This window comes from Trichosurus vulpecula, chromosome 9, assembly GCF_011100635.1.
Source record: "Trichosurus vulpecula isolate mTriVul1 chromosome 9, mTriVul1.pri, whole genome shotgun sequence".
Taxonomy (NCBI): Eukaryota; Metazoa; Chordata; class Mammalia; order Diprotodontia; family Phalangeridae; genus Trichosurus; species Trichosurus vulpecula.
Window position 1 is genome coordinate 169,947,747 of NC_050581.1, and position 16,566 is coordinate 169,964,312.

Here is a 16,566-nt window from a genome sequence, read left to right on the forward strand (position 1 = left end):
TTTGGGGGGAGAGGGAAGGCAGGGCAATTGGGGTTAAGTGACTTGCCCAAGGTCACACAGCTAGTAAGTATGTCAAGTATCTGAGGCCAGATTTGAACTCAGGTCCTCCTGACTCCAGGGCCAGTGCTCTACTCACTGCACCACCTAGCGGCCCCAAAGGACACACTTTTAAGCTTAACCTACATTACGATCATTTTTTCCACCATTTTCTTAAGCCTAGATAATTAACAGAACAATAAATCATGCCCTGGTTTGCTGCATTTGCTGATTTCCAAGATGTAAACATTCCTTCTAAAAATTTAACAGTGGGTTCATAAGCCATAGAGCTCACTTATGCTTCAGTACACTCCCGACCCCTTTTAAAAATAATGTTTTTAAATGCATAAAATAAAATGTATATAGAAATGCAAAAAAAATTACCATTATCAAAATATTTTTAAAAGCAAGTTCAGGAGCCCTTACTCTAGAATTAGAGTTAGGTTCAGATACCATCTGGTTCTGGGCATTTTTTCTGGCTATCCCCCATCTCCAGAATGTTCTTCCTCCTCATTGCCATTTCTTGGTTTCCCTAGCTTCTTTCAAGTCCCAGCCAACGTCCCATTTTCCACAGGTGCCCAACCTCTCTTAATTCTAGAACCTTCTTTTTTTAATCATTTCCTGTTCATCTCATATATCTTGTTTGTATATATTTGTTTGTTGTTTCCTTCATTAGATTGCGAGCTTCTGGAAGACAAGGACTGTCTTTTGCTTCTTTTTGTATCCCCAGAGCTTAGCACACAGTAAGCACTTAATAAACGTTTATTAGCTGATTGAATGACACCTCTTCTTTTTACTACCTTGGTAGATTTAGTTGTCTCTTAACCTCTGGTCCTCAGTTTCCTCATTTGTAAAGTGAGAATATTGGGCAAGAAGGCCTCTGAGGTCTCTTCCAGTTCCACATTTGTGACCTCTAAGCCCCTGGAATTTAGGATCCTTGAATTAATTACTTTACCTCTAGGTCATGGCTTACAAGTCAAATGAAATAATGTATATAAAATGCTTTGCTTTTCAAACCTGTCATCATCTTCATTCTTGGAAAGATGATAAAAAACTAATATGATCTTGGATTGTCTTAAGGGAGGCACAGGGTCCAGGAACAGCAAGGTCATGGTCTAGCTCTCTTCTTCCCTGGTCAGACCCCTTCTGGGGTATTGTACCCAGTTCTGGGCATTGTAATTTAAGAAGGACATTGATAAATGGACACCACCCACAGGAGAGCAATCAGGATGATGAATGTGATTCTAATTCATGATATATGATGATCAGATGAAGAAGCTGGCGATGTTTGGCCAGGAAAAGAGAAGGCTGGGGACATTGTAGGGGCATGATAGCCAATGATAGAGATTATTACCTAGGAAAGGAATTAGACTTGGGCTGTTTGGCCCCAAGGAGCAAAACAGTAATGGGTTGAAGTTGGAAAAAGGCAAACTAAGGCTTAATGTCAGAAAGAGCTTTCTAATGACTAGGTCTATTCTGTGCTGGAATGCGCTTCCACAGGAAATAGTTGGTTTCCCATAAATGGAGTTTTTCTCATGAAGGCTGGATGACCACCTGTCAGATATGTTGGAGAGAGACTCCTTTTTTAGGTATGGGTTGGATGACTAGATGACCAGTGAAGGTCCTTTCAACTCTGAAATTCAATGATTCTCTGATATTACAAGGTCACTTTTTTTTTTTTGCATTTGGGATATATTTAGAGCTCTGAGAAAGAAACCTTTCTGAGCATAGTTATAATATCATTGCACTATTAAGTGTTGTAAATATGCAAAAACATACTGATAATAAACGACATGTATATTCTTTGCTCAGCCTCAAAATCATTTCTCTGAAACTGCTGGTGGAATACAATTTCATTACGATGACCAAGCTTGGCCTCAAAGGAAAGGTGAGAAAATGAACCTCCCTCCTTTCACAGGAAAGGTGGAGGACTTTAGATGTGGAACAATGCATAAACAGAACTCAGCTGACATGTTAATTAGTTTTGCTGACCTTTTTTTTCTCTTTTTGTCTTTTGTTACAAGGGATGGCTTTATGGGTAGGAGAAAAGGGATGGATATATTTGGAAGTGAAGGTGATGAAAAAACAAAAGATATTAATAAAATTTGCCAGAATTAAGAAAGAAAGGAAGAAAGAAACTGCTTGGTAGGGAACAAAATGGCTGAATATTAAGACAGTTCATTAATGAGAATGACAAGGCCTCCTGAATATGGCTCCAAAGGAAACAACACACATACACATTTATTTGGGGGATGGGAGGGTTTAGAGTCTTTCCTACCGCCTGCTCTGTCTAATGTTTTCTGATTTCAGGAAATATTAATCTCCTTGAGAAATCCAATGTGGTAAAATAATACAGTTTAACAATATTATCTACGTTAATGGAAGAGACCAGAGAAGGGGATAATCCAAATATCATTTACATTTGGCTTTGGAGTTCATCTTTGTCCTTGCTAAGACCATAGTGGGCACTCAGTAAACATTTTGTAAATTGAATTTCATTTGAATATGTGTTGTCTGAGCAAGAGATTCTTAAAACTTCAAATTATATTAAAGACACAATATAAGTATTACCTCAGAAAGAGGCCTTTTCATCTGATTGCTTGGTTTATTTAGTGCCTTCCTGGTCAACATTTCCCAACCATGCAGTCTGAGAGCTGATGCAAGTGTAATAAAGGGATGAATACTTTTTGAAGTGGTTACAGAAATGAAGGCATGGCAAAGGTCACCAGTTCTGTTCTCCACAGTCTCTAGTTTCCATGAAGCTGACTGCAACTTACAGGCAATTTGGATGGCCTAACAATTACTTGCTCCTGTGTGTTTGACAAGAGTTGAAAAAACAAAGGGGAGCGGGGGAAGAAGGAAGGAAGAAAGGATATGTTTATCCCCAACCTCAGAAAGATTCGATGAAAGGAATGGTCCTAAAGGGCAGTTGATGGCATAAAATTTGAGTTCTAGGACAGAGACAGGAGGAATTTATATACCCTGTCTTATATAGGAGTGATTATGGAAGTGGGGAAGGTCAGTAAGCAAGGTCCAAGTGACTCATTATTTTGGTGAGTATAATAGGTGTGGCATTGGCATGATTAAGAAAAAAGCTGAAAATGTAATGATTGATTATTCCTGAGCCATGCTGGACTGGGGTCAGTCCCCAAAAAGAGACATAACACTCCCCCGAGGAAGAGACAACTAAAAAGAGCAGGTGGCATTTTCATTAGATAGCTCAGAGGAGCAACAACGAGATGTACAGACATGATTCTGGCAAGAGGATTTCTGGGACCACACCAAGAAAACAACAATGGGAAGAAGGAGAAAGCAATAATGACCAGCCAGTTGCTAGGAGATAGAGCTAAGAGAGATATGCCAGCTGTAGGGCAGTGATTTTCTATTTCAGAATATGAGTTTCCTTGGGAGTTTCTCACTCCCCACCAGAGTGGAAATCTTTAGAAGATAATATTCTTTCATATAAGGGAGGGAGAGCAGGAAGACATGGTTGAGATTGATTCTATTGCTTGATATTTTTTTGTTGTTTACTTTGCCATTGTCTCAATTTATGTCTTTTTCTCTAACTTATGGTTTTTGTTGGTTCTATGTTGGTAAAACATTCATTGTTTGAGGGCTTAAGCCACATTTACATAATTATATTAGTCAAAGAGAGGAAGCATGTCACAGTGGGTAGAGATTTGAACTTGGAATCAGGAAGACCTGAGTTCATATCTCACCTTTGACAAGTAAAGCCAATGTAATTCAACTTATTTAACCTATCAGTGCCCTTTGACAACTATCTCAAACTATTAATTGTAGAAAAAATGCTGATCTGCATTGGTAAAGTGAATTTCCTTATCTGGGAGTTCTCTTTATCAATGAAATCCCAGGTCCCATCTCTACTTCTATTAGCCAAAACATTCCGTGATAAATCAAGGGTGGCAATGGTTTTGAAGTCAAGCAGAGTCTGTGTTACACAATGAGAGGGGAGAAATAGGATCTCCAAATTGGAAGGTATCTCAGAGACCATTTAGTCCAGGAGTTCTAAATCTTTGTGTGTGTCGTTGACCTCTTTGGCAGTCTAGCGAAACCTATGAACCCCTTCTCAGAATAATGTTTGTAGACTACATAATTAAAAGAAATGCAAAATCTCAGAGATTAGTGAAAATAAAAAAATTTTTCCCCCATGTAACTTCTGAAATTTATCCATAAAGCTGTGCTTACAAGGTTTAGAGCTTCTGATCAAGTCCAAATCAAATGTGAACAGGAATGTTCAACAAGTAGAGGTTCAACCCACTATGTCCCAAGGCAGCCTGTGCTACATTTTTGGACAGATCTAACCGTTAAGATAGGTCAGCTAGGTGGCACAGTAGATAGAGGGCTGGGCCTCCAATTAGGAAGACCTAAGTTCAAATCTAGCCTCAGACACTTCCTAGCTGTGTGACCCAGGGCAAGTCACTTAACCCTCTTTGCCTCAGTTTCTTCATCTGTAAAATAAGCTGGAGATGGAAAACACTCCAGTATCTTTGCCAAGAAAACCCCCAAAAGGAATCACAAAGAGTTGTACACTACTGGAAAATGACTAAATAACAACTGTTAAGATATTATTTTCCTGACATGAGCTGGTTGGCCTTGTTTTGACTTGCTTATAGTTGTATTATCTGGGGCCTAGCAAAATAAGTGAAATCCCTTTTCCATAAGACAGCCCTTCAGTCCATCAAGTAGCATTTATTAAGTACCTATTATGTGCCAGGCACTGTGCTAAGCTCTGGGGATACAAAAAAAAAGGTCAAAAAGAAAACCACAAGAAACAAACAAAAAATCTTGTTCTCAAGGTGTTCACAGTCTAATGGGAGAGGCAACACGAGAACAGGTCTGTACAAATAGGATATACACAGGATAAACTGGAGATAATCTAAGAGGAAAGCTACTAAAATGAAGTAGGACTAGGAAAGGCTTGTTGTAGAAAGCAAGACTTTAGCTGAGGCAGAAATTAGAGAGAGAGAGAGAGAGAGAGAGAGAGAGAGAGAGAGAGAGAGAGAGAGAGAGAGGAAGGAGACAGACACAGACAGAGAGAGAGGAGGGAGAGGGAGAGAGACAGAGACAGACAGAGAGAGGGAGACAGACAGACAGAGACAGAGAAAGAGAGAATCAGAAAGAGAGAGAGACAGAGAGACAGAGACAGAGAGACAGAGACAGAAACAGACAGACAGACAGAGACAAACAGACAGAGACAGACAGAGAAAGAGAGAATAAGAAAGAGAGAGATGGGGAGAGCGACATAGCAGAGAGAGGAGGGGGGAGGGAGGAAGGAGAGGGAGAGAGACACAGAGAGACAGAGAGACAGAGACAGGAGACAGAATGCACACAGTGCATGAAGGAGTGTAAAAGAGTATAAGGTGTAAGAAGACTGGAAAGGTGGGAAGGGCCAGATTATGGGGAGGGCTTAACCAAATCCAGCATTTTATATTTGATCTTGGAGGTAATAGGAAGTAGGAGGTAATAGGAAACCCCTGGAACCTGGGGTAGAGGGAAGTGAGAATGACATGGTTGGACTTGAGCTTTAGGAAACTCAGCTGAGTGGAGAGTGGACTACAATGGGGAGAGACCTGAGGCAAGGAAATCAGCCAACAGACTTGCAATTGTCTAGGCATGAGGTGATGATGGTCTGGACCAGGGTGGTGGCAGTTTCAGATGAGAAAAAAGGAATGCATGGAAGAGATGCTATGTAGATGGAAATGACAGAACTTAGATATGAGGGATGAGAGTGAGGGTCAAGGATGACACCCAGCTCGTAAGCCTGTGTTACTGGGAGGATGGTGAGGCCCTTGGCAGCAGTACAGAAAGTGGGAGGATGGAAAGATTTGGGGAAAAGACAATGAGTTCAATTTTGGGCACAAGGAATTTAAGGTATTTATGAGATATCTAATAGGCAGTTGGAAAAGTGAAACTGGAGGTCAGGAGAGATAGGTTAGATTAAGTAGACATGAGAATCATCCCCACAGAGATGACCACTGAACCATGGGAAACTGTGAGATCACTGATTGAAATACTGTAGAGAGAGAAGGGAATAGGGCTCAGGACAGAGCTTTAGAAACAACCAAGATGAAGATCCCGCAAAATAGACCAAGAAGAAGCAGTCAACAGGTAGGAAGAGAATCAGGAAAGAGGAGTGTTAGAAAAAGCTAGAAAGAAAAGAGTATCAAGGAGAAGAAAGTGATCAAGAGTGTCAAAGATTCCAAAGGCTACTCTGTTTCAGATATTGTGTTAGATTCTGAGGATTCAAAGACAAAGATGGAGCAGTCTTCCCTTCAAGAAGCTTACATTCCAATAAGGGTAACAGTATTTATACATATAAGTGAATGCAAAATAAACACAGCTAATATTTATGTCTTGAGTAATCATTTCCCTAGACTAAAAATCTCCAGTAATTTCAATTAATTTTTGCATGGCCCCTGATCATCATTATCTCTCTCCATTGGACAGAGACAGAGAGAGACAGAGAAAGAGAGAATCAAAAAGAGAGAGACAGGGGTAGAGAGAGTTTAACAGGTACCAATTTCCTTCCTAAATGTGGTGCTCAGAACTGAACACAATGCTCCAGATATGATCTGACCCAGGGAGCGTAGGGTATGAACATCTTTTGGTCCTGGACAGTGATTGTAATCTACTAAGGCATTGGTCCATGGTACCTGCTTCATATAGCTGACCCATTCTTCACAAACATGGACTCTGAGGGAGGGATGGGCTTCCCTCTCTTTGTCCATCTGCATTGTTTCAATGGAGTTGGTATTGAACCTTGGGCCTTCATGAAGCACCCGGCAATGGCCCTAGGAAGATGCTGACCCTTTCTGGAAGATTTTCTGGATGCAGTGATTTAATTATTCAACAACAGTTTGTTTCTGCTGATAACTGTCTCCTTGGCAACCAAAGTTCCAATGTAATAGAAATGAAATACTTTAAAAAATGTGGAAATATAAAGGGGTGATTTTCTTTTGCTTTTTGGAAACATCCTGGTCATATATGGACTTGATAAATAATCAATAAAATATGTCAAAACTGTGATTGACTTTTCAACCAATATCTAAGAACCTTTGTTTACTCAGTCAGTCATAGCTCTATCCCAAGTGATCTGAGTTTCTAATGAAAAAGAAAGATTCATGGATGATCACTCTTAATCAGTGAGTTAATTAAATCACTTGCTACTTTACACGCAAGCGGCTGCTCTCAACCACTCTTGGTGGCAGCTAAATAGAATTAGACTAAGAGTCAAGAGATTGATCAATCAATCAATCAGTGAACATTTATGAAGTGCCTACTATGTGCCAGTCATTGTGCCAGGCTCTGGGGATACAGAGATAACAGGGATCATCTACTAACTAACATCAAGTCACATCCCTTTACCTCCTCTATCCTGTTTCCTCCTATGAAAATAAAACAGTTGGACCAGATGATCCTCAAATTTCCTTCCTGTTCAAATATGATTCTGATTCTATGTGGACCTTTAGCGGAAGGAACATGACAGCTATGCTAGAGATAAACACTCTAAACAAAATGTTTCCTACACATTGAAACAAGATGAACTCAGAAGCCTTGGGCAATAGCTTCTGTTAGATCCCTGCAGAGGAGAGCTATGAGACACCCAGAAGGAGAAGTGATGATAATTAAAGACAGAAGAGTTTCCTTTTTACGTTAAAAAATACATCAAAGGAATGTATGAGTCGACATGACTTTAGTTTTAGATCTCTTGAAACCTCTTTGGATACCATTGAATATCATGGAACAAAGGGCTATTTTTTGGAGATGTGATAAATATGAATATTCTCTGAAATGGTTCACTCCATGTTTCAGTTTGAGAAAAGGCAATGTGGTGCTAAGACTGTGGAAAATGTGGAATTCTCACATTGGTTAGCACCTTGTTATAGTCTCTAGAGGAGATGGCAAAGTACTGAAGGCAGTGTGTTACAGGAGCTAGAGTGATGAATTTGGAGCCAGAAGACCTGGGTTCAAATTCTGCTTCTGACACATTATCTGGGTAAATATGAGCAAGTCATTAAAATCCTCAGAGCTTCAGGAAAATCTTTGAGATTATAAATCATAGATAGATTTTTGGGAGCTGCTAATGAAATCTCAGGTCTTTAATATGCTGATAAATCCTAGTTTCAACTGAGGCCAGATGTGGAAGCTCTTGGTTTAGTTTAATTTTGTTTTCTGATTGTATTCATGGGACAAACTCTCATTAGTTTGGATGTCTAAGCTTTAGAACAAGGCCTAGTCTTACACATAAGTGGAGTAGTGTGATTTGAGAGTGTTCAAAAGTCTCCCTGACCCAAACATCTTTCCTGATAACCTGCTACACAGGGTGAAATGATAAAATTAATTTCTTTGGTTTAATATAGCAGAAACCAATATTTTTTTTATTCATAAAGACCCCTTTTCAACATTCCCCATGTGATTATACAGGGTGTTCCTAAAGTCTGGACACATAGGAAATGAAGAGTTATTGCATCGAGTTGACGTGAACTTTACAAAGTGCATCAATCTTTGCATCACAAATGATGGAAATCACATTGAAGATGTTATTTGTTAATATTCCAATTAAATAAAATGTTGTCAAAAATTTCATTCACTTCACTTCTTGAAAATATGCATTTCTGCCTATGTGTCTAGACTTTAGGAACACCCTGTAGTATCAGAGCATTTGAGAATTGAAAGAGCCTTTCACTCTAACCCACACTCCAAAGCAGGAATTCTTAACTTGGTTCTATGGACCCCCAAGGGATCTTTGGATGAATTTCAGAAGGTTTGTGAACTTGGAAGTGGAAAATTATATTTTCTAATAACTTTTATAATTCTAGATATTTTATTTTATGTATTTAAAACAGTATTCTGAGAAAATTTCCATTGACTTCACCGGATGGCTGCCAAAGAGGTGTACAATGTACAAAATGGCAAAGACCCCTGACTTAAAGGAAACCCCCCAGTGCAGCATACCTAATACATGGTCATCCATGTATGAAGAGCCCACCACCTCTCCATGGCAGCTATTGTACTTTTGGACAGCTTTAAGCCTCAGGATATCATTCCCTGTTATCAAGGCTACATTTACCTCTTTGTGACTTCTACCCATGGCTGACCAATAGAACCAATCTAATCTCTGTTCCACATTTTGTTGGTGACTATTCTGACAATGCTTGGTGCAACTATGGATTCCAGGATCCTTCAGATTAATTCTCTGGCCCTCTGCCTTCCAAGATTGTGAAGGTCAGCCAACTAGACCTTTATCAATAATTAGTACCTGAATGTGAAATCATTTATCAGGTTGCTTTTTAGTATAGTACGTATGGGGTGCGGAATGAATGGGAAAGCATTTATTAAGCACTTACTATGTACAAAACCCCATGCTAAGCGCTGGTGGGAAGGTACAGCTAGGTCCCAATTAGTGCAAATAATGAATCTTGAGAAGTGGTCACATGTTCAAACTCGTGCCCTTCCAAGTTATAATTACAAAGAATATGGTAATTACTTCCAGCCCAATGGAAACATGTGAGTGCAAACAGAAAATCAAGGAGCTCCCTAGGAGCTCCCATGCTAATGGGGGATGCCACATGTATAGAAGCTTTTAGCTGCAAGTCAGAAAAAGGATTCCATGCTTCTTAGGGTACAGTGGCAAAGTAGATGGTAGTGGATCAGAATTATCTGAAGGAAGAGGCTCTAGGCAAGGGAAAGTCCTGGATGCCTGAGTGTCAGGAGGAGAGAGGGGAGGGAAGAAGCATTTAATAAATGCCTATTGTGTGCCAAACACTGTGCTAAGCACTTGATAAACATTATCTCATCCCATTTTCAAGATCAACTCTATGAGGCAGGTGCTATTATTATCTCATTTTACAGGTGAGAAAACTGTGGCAGACAAAGGTGAAGTGGCTTGCCCAGTGCCAAACAGCTAGGAAGTATCTCAGGCCATATTTGCGCTCAGGTCTTCCTGACTCCAGACCCAAGGCTCTATTCATAGCTGCCTCTGAGGAGGAAGACAGGTGCTGAAAAAGGAAGCAATGAGAACACTACACTTGACCTTTGCCTTGCCCTACATATGAGGTAGCTTGGCTTGAGCATGTTTATCTTTGTTCATATTCATCTTATGAAAGTGATTTTTATTTAGGACCAGAGTGGTGCCCAAGAATGTGGTTGGTGTTAATGGCCTCTGATAATGATGATAACATGGAGATCCAGCATGTTTCTTTCTCCTTCCCCTTTCCTCCAGGGTCAACCAATTTTCTCAGCAGAACATGGGAACACAGATTGAGATCTGGAAGAGACCTCAGAAGCCACCCAGGCAATTTTCTAGTGAAGATACTGAGGTTCAGAAAAGTGAAGACACTGGCCCAGGCCCACACAAGGAAAGCTTCAGCTTCTCCTCACACATCACCCCCAACCTTTTTTAAAATTGTCTTCCCCTTTTTACACCAAAGCAAAAGAAATGCCAGAATTTAAAAATGTCCAGGATCCCGGCAAGTGGTGTCTAGTAGCATCCAGGCCCTGTTGTTGCTGGCAATGGCCCAAGGCTGGCATATTTTTTTTCTGAAAGGAATAGAACACCCAACCTTTGAAGTCAAGATTGCCCAATAGCCTACATCTAACATTGTCCTCACACTCTTGGCTCCACTTTTTGGCTTTTAGGTCCATGACTTGGTTAGGGTCCATCTTTTAGTTTTATGAGACCAAAGGAGTGGAGAGAGCAGGTAATCTGCTTAATAAATGAATATCCCCAAAGTGAGGCCTCTTTACCAGTATCCTAATGCTATTGTTTATACATCCTCCTCATGTGTGTGCACCTGACATGTTGCATTTTGTATTATAGTTATTTGTCTAGCCGTTGTTTCTTTCTACTGGATTCTGAGCTCCTTGAAGGCAGAGAACCATCCTTACAGTTTCTAGCACCAGGACCAGGCCTCTGAGCACAATAAATGCTCAAGATTTGTGTAGCATCCCCTTTGGGATAATTATCTGAACCCCTAGTTTGCAGTGACAAGCTGAATCCCTAGAGGGAGGCACCCCACTAATCAGTTATCAGGGATCTGTTTTCTCTAGTTGCTGAGGGAAATTTTGATGGCTCTTTTGAGGTTTTAACCTGGTCAGTTCCATATCATACTCATTCAGCTATGAACAGGAAAGAATAAACACAAAAGTGACAAAAAAAATGCAAACAAAAAACCAAAGGCATGAGTTCAGTGAATCAAGTGGCCATATGGGAGAGTCCTGTCCCCTACCTGGGACCACATAAAAATCTGCCTCACTCAAATCTCTCAGAGAGTGAGAGATCCTGCAGTGGAACCCATTGCATGAGTACTTAGTTCCAGATTAGCCTTTACCAAGAGATTTGCTCTTCAGGCTCCTCAGCCAATCTGAAGACTTTTAAGCATCACGTCATTTCACATCTCCTGTCATTCATAGCTGGGAACTGGCTCTCCAAAGTTCCATGGCTGGGATTGGCAGGCAGCAGAGGGTAGTGTGTATACTCTGTAGAATCAACCAAGAAGGGCCAATCTGAACATGCTTTAAGGACCAGACCCCCACTGGGCAGTCCTCTTTTCTATAGGCTTGTGGTATATATATGAATCAGCAGATTATTGCACTCAAGCTGCCATACCTTGTACTAGCTAATGTTTTGTTACTTCCTACAAACTGTGGGAAGGTGATGACAGAAGGAAATACACAATTCCTTGAAGCCCCAGTTGCTACAGCAACTCAAGCTTTACACTCCAATTCTTTAAGGATCCCTAAATTCTTATGCAGTCCTCTAACCAAGGATACAGATTGCAACCCCTCTGTGGCTTAGGAGATAGTCTTGGGGAGTTGCCACATCCAAAAAATCCATCACTCTGCAATCCTGCAGGGAATCCCAAGAGAAGTCTCCATGCATTAGCTAGACATGTCCTCAGGGGATGGGCATATAGTGTGTTGTGGAGCCTATACTAGAAACCTTCTCAGCTTTGCAGAACCTGAGACTTTTCTCTCCTTGGGCATAGCCCTCAGGAAACCAGGGTCACTTCCACCCTGATGAGATATCAAGATACAACCTGAGTAGAGGAAACCTCCACACAAAAAGAGTCTCATAATTCTAGAATTAGAAAAAAAAACCTTCAGCATGCATATAGTCCACCCCTACTCAAAAAGGAATTCTGAATAAGATATATCTCCAAATGATCATCCGGCTTCTGCCTGATGACCTCCACCTAGGAAAAGCCCACTATCTTCTTGGGCAACTCATTCTATTTAGAGGGAGGAGTTACTTCAGTTCAAAGTTTCAAAATGGGTACAATCTTTGACAAATGGCTTGATAATGAATAAGTACCTTGCAGTGGACTTGAAATGCAGCTACTTCTGTGTAAATTCCTTGAGGGGGAGAAGAAGGCAGAGGAAAGACTTAGAAAGCTCTTAAAATCTCTTTCCTGGTGCCACAGACTCTTTGTTTCCTCATCTGTCCCAGGGCAGCAACACCCAGCTGGACACATCTAATGAAATACTAAATGCATTACATCTTTGGAAAAACCTAGCTGTTGATTAGACCTGGGGGGGCAATGGCCCTGTCCAATTATTTGTTGGAATGCAATTACCAGGATGCTTTTCTTACTATAATTATTGTAACCACATGTGGTCTTTAGGATCTGCTCCTACAAGATGGAACTTCCTGCCCTTGTTACCCAGTTGTGTTCAGTTCTAGGCACTAAGATTTAAGAAGGGCAGATGGAGAATGTCCAGAGGAGGGATGGTGATGGGTCTTGTTAGATGAAATGACATGCCCAAGGTGGCACAAGCACTAGGTGACAAAAGCAGAATTAAAGATTTCCAGATGAACTGGGTTGGGGGCTTGAGCCAAATGTGGCATAACTTCTCATTCAATCACCCTACATTAAACCCGGTAGTCCAGAGAGTTAGGATTGAGAGGAATATGAACAACACTTCTTTGCAGTTTTATTCATATAAATTTTATTTTGCCGTTTTATTTGTATTTACCCTGATGGAACTGAATTCAGCCAAACAAACAAACAAACAAACATTGAATTAACTCCACCTTTTTTTTTGTCAACATGAAGCCAAATAAATGAATTCTTAACTCCCAGATCGTTCTCTTGGCTATGTGTAAATACAGTCTAAATATTTTCCCAGACTTCTTTGCTGGTCACTTCTCTATAGGTATGACGACCACACAGTTATTACTATTGAGAACAATAAATTGTTCCCAGTGCTTCTGCCTGATTTGTTGATGATTCTTTTTTTTCAGTGATGAATGCACCTTTTTGCATACTTTACACACTAACTAAAGAGTTCTAAGCATTCATAATTTTTTGCTACCATTCCCTTGAGCTTTGGGGAGAAAAGCAGTCATGTGACTGCAAAATGATTATTATAATTACATACTGTTATAGGGATTATAACACCCCATCACCCATTCTATTCAGAGAATGAGAGGATAGGGAGGAGATCCAAGGAGACAGGGGTGAACAAGTTGGGGGAGAGGCCACTTATCCCTGTGACTTTCAAAGCCACCCTGCCTCTGAACCACGCCCATTCTTAGCCCAATACTCTCTCTTCCATTTAAAGGAAGGATTATATACCACATTATAAAAATAATACAGTCCTGTGATTATAAACCCCTTAGAAGCAACTCTATGAATAGAAACCTTTATACAAGGCACTATTTTTAACCTACAACTGGGAATGACTAGTTATGAGTTGTCTAGCAATCTCAGTACCTTGTATAAAACCGGCTTCTCACTCATCTCCCCAGGCTAATAATACGTGAAAATACATGCAGGGAAGGAGAACAGTCATTTGAGAGGCAATGTGGCATATAAATAGAAAGACCACTAGACTTGGAATCCCAAAGCAATTGGGTTTGAATCTTGGATCCAGGAGTTTAAGAGTTTTGTAACCTGGGGACCAATCACTTAACCTTGACGCGCTTCAGTTTCCTCCTCTGTGAAATGGAGATGAGAGGCAGCTTGACAGCGCTTGATAGTGGATAAAGAGTTAGCCTTGGAGCCAGGAAGATCTGGTTTCAAATCATGCCTTTGACATATACTGGCTGTGTGGTGTTAGGCAAATTAAAACCACTCAATGGCCCAGGCAGACTATAAATTGCAGAAAAGGAGTCAGTCTGCACTGGTAGATGGAGCTCCCTGATCGGGAATTCCTTACAGCAATGAGATCACAGGTTCGATCCTATGCCATCCAAAATGGGGATAATAGCACCTGCCTTAGTGGGCTGTGGTAAAGTCACAAACGAGGTAATGTTTGCCAAATGCCTCGCAGACATTGATTTACTATGTAGATATCAGCTATTTATTATTAATGACCATTAAGAGCAAATGAAAAGCTTTATTCTGAAACTTTTAGATTTTCCTTCAAGTAGTCACACTGACAGGGTAGATACCATAGCTGCAGAATAAACATCTTTCTTAGTCAATACCACTGCATAAAAAAGCCTCTAAAGATTTGGGCTGGAATATTCATGAGAACATTGGGTTTCTTTGGGAATTTACTGCATGGGCTGGTCAAAGCTGACACCAGTGGACAATTATGTCATTACTGCAATGCGGGAATAGAGTAACAGTAAATTCACTCTTTCCCTTTCTTCTCAACCTGCAAAAATGACCTTATCATATAGCAGTTGTGGACTTGGAGCCAAGAAGACCATTCTTAATTATGACATTATGATGATGAACATTTAACATCTCTGAATCTCAGTTTCCTCATCTGTAAAATAGGGATTATAACATCTGTAGGAAGAGTCTGTCAAGGCTATTGTGAGGCTCAAATATATGTAAATCATTTTGTAAGTGCTATACAACGTAAATGTCACTTATTATAATCATTGTATTTGTCATGTTTAATCATGTATTACCAGGTATTCCAGGAAGTCATTCATTCATTCACTCATTCATTCGCTCACTCACTCATTCACTCACCTACTCATTCATTCACTCACTCTTTCATTCATTCATTCACTCATTCATTCGTTCACTCATTCATTCATTCATTCAATGAAAAGCATCTGCTATTTGCAAAGCACAATCCTATCCATTTAAAGCTGAGGAAGGGATATGTTTCATGAGTACAATGGAACATTAGGGCTTTTTTTTATTAATAAGGACAAAGATCAGGATTATGTCATGGAATTTCAAATTGATGGGTTTTTTGTTTTATTTTGCTTTGTTTCAACGATTTATTATGGCACAAAACAAACACTAGACCAAGTATTAGAAATCTTCATTCCAGTCCCGGCTCTGCCAACTAATATCTGGCCTCAGATCACCCCCTCCACCTTCCAATCCACCCTTCATATTATGATCAGGATAACTTTCATTCAAGTAGATCTAATCATGTCACTCCTGTGCTCAAAAATCTTCAATGGTTCCCTATTGCCTCCCAAGCAAAGTTCAAATGCCTCTTCCTGGCATTCAAGGTCCTTTGTAAACTGACAGGGTACATTCCAACCTTCTCTCCTACTACTCCCTGCCATGAATTCTTTGCTCCAGCAAAAACTAGACCAGTCACTACCCCACAGGCCATGTGCACTCTGCATACTTTTTTACCTCTGTGTTTTTGCTCATGCTGTTAACTCCTTTTGTGTAGAAGGCCCTTCTTTCCTTCACTTGTTGAATTCCTGCCCATCTTTTAAAGCCCCACTCATAAAAATGCCTCCTTTGTGAAATCTTCCCTGAGACAGTCAGTCATGAAACCTCAAGTAATACTTGATTTTGCCCTTTTCTGGTGTCTTTGCTTAAGTAACTTTGTGAATTATAATTTATTTGTACTTACATCTTATACCTCTGCCAGATTCTAAACTCCCATGGTAGTAGCAGCTTAAATTTATCTGTCTTTAAGGATTCTAAAATCGTGTTCTCTCAAGAGTCCAGCAGAAGCAGCTGATCCAACATTCATCTTCATCTCCCATTCCCAGCACAACACTCTAACAGAGTAGGTGCTTAATGAACATCTGTTGAGGTGATTGATATGATCACTGAATTTTAGAGTTAGAGTCAACTTTTACTTGGGTAGCTAGACAGTGCAGTGGATGGAGTACTGGGCCTGGAGTCAGGAAGACTGATCTTCCTGAGTTCAAATCTGGCCTCAGACACTTACTAGCTGTGTGACCCTGGGCAAGTCACTTAGCTCTCTTTGCCTCAGTTCCTATCTGGAGAAGGAAATGGCAAACCACTCTAATATCTTTGCCAAGAAAACCCTAAATGGGGTCACAAAGAGTAGAAAATGACTAAACAACAACATTCTCATTGATTTAGTTCCATTTGTCTTTATATAGATTAAAATAAGCTCTAGAGGGGTTAAGCAGCTTAAATGAACTACTGATTTTGAGACATCTCCCCTCTGACGTTGCATAGACACATTCAAGATGCTCCCAATGGAATTCATTCTTTTCCTCCCCAAATCCTCCTCTCTTCTTGACTTCAGGAATGCCCTGGTCTCTTTCCTCAGCTCCATCCCTAAATCATCACCTTCCTATTTGTCATTTTGAAATGGATGTCT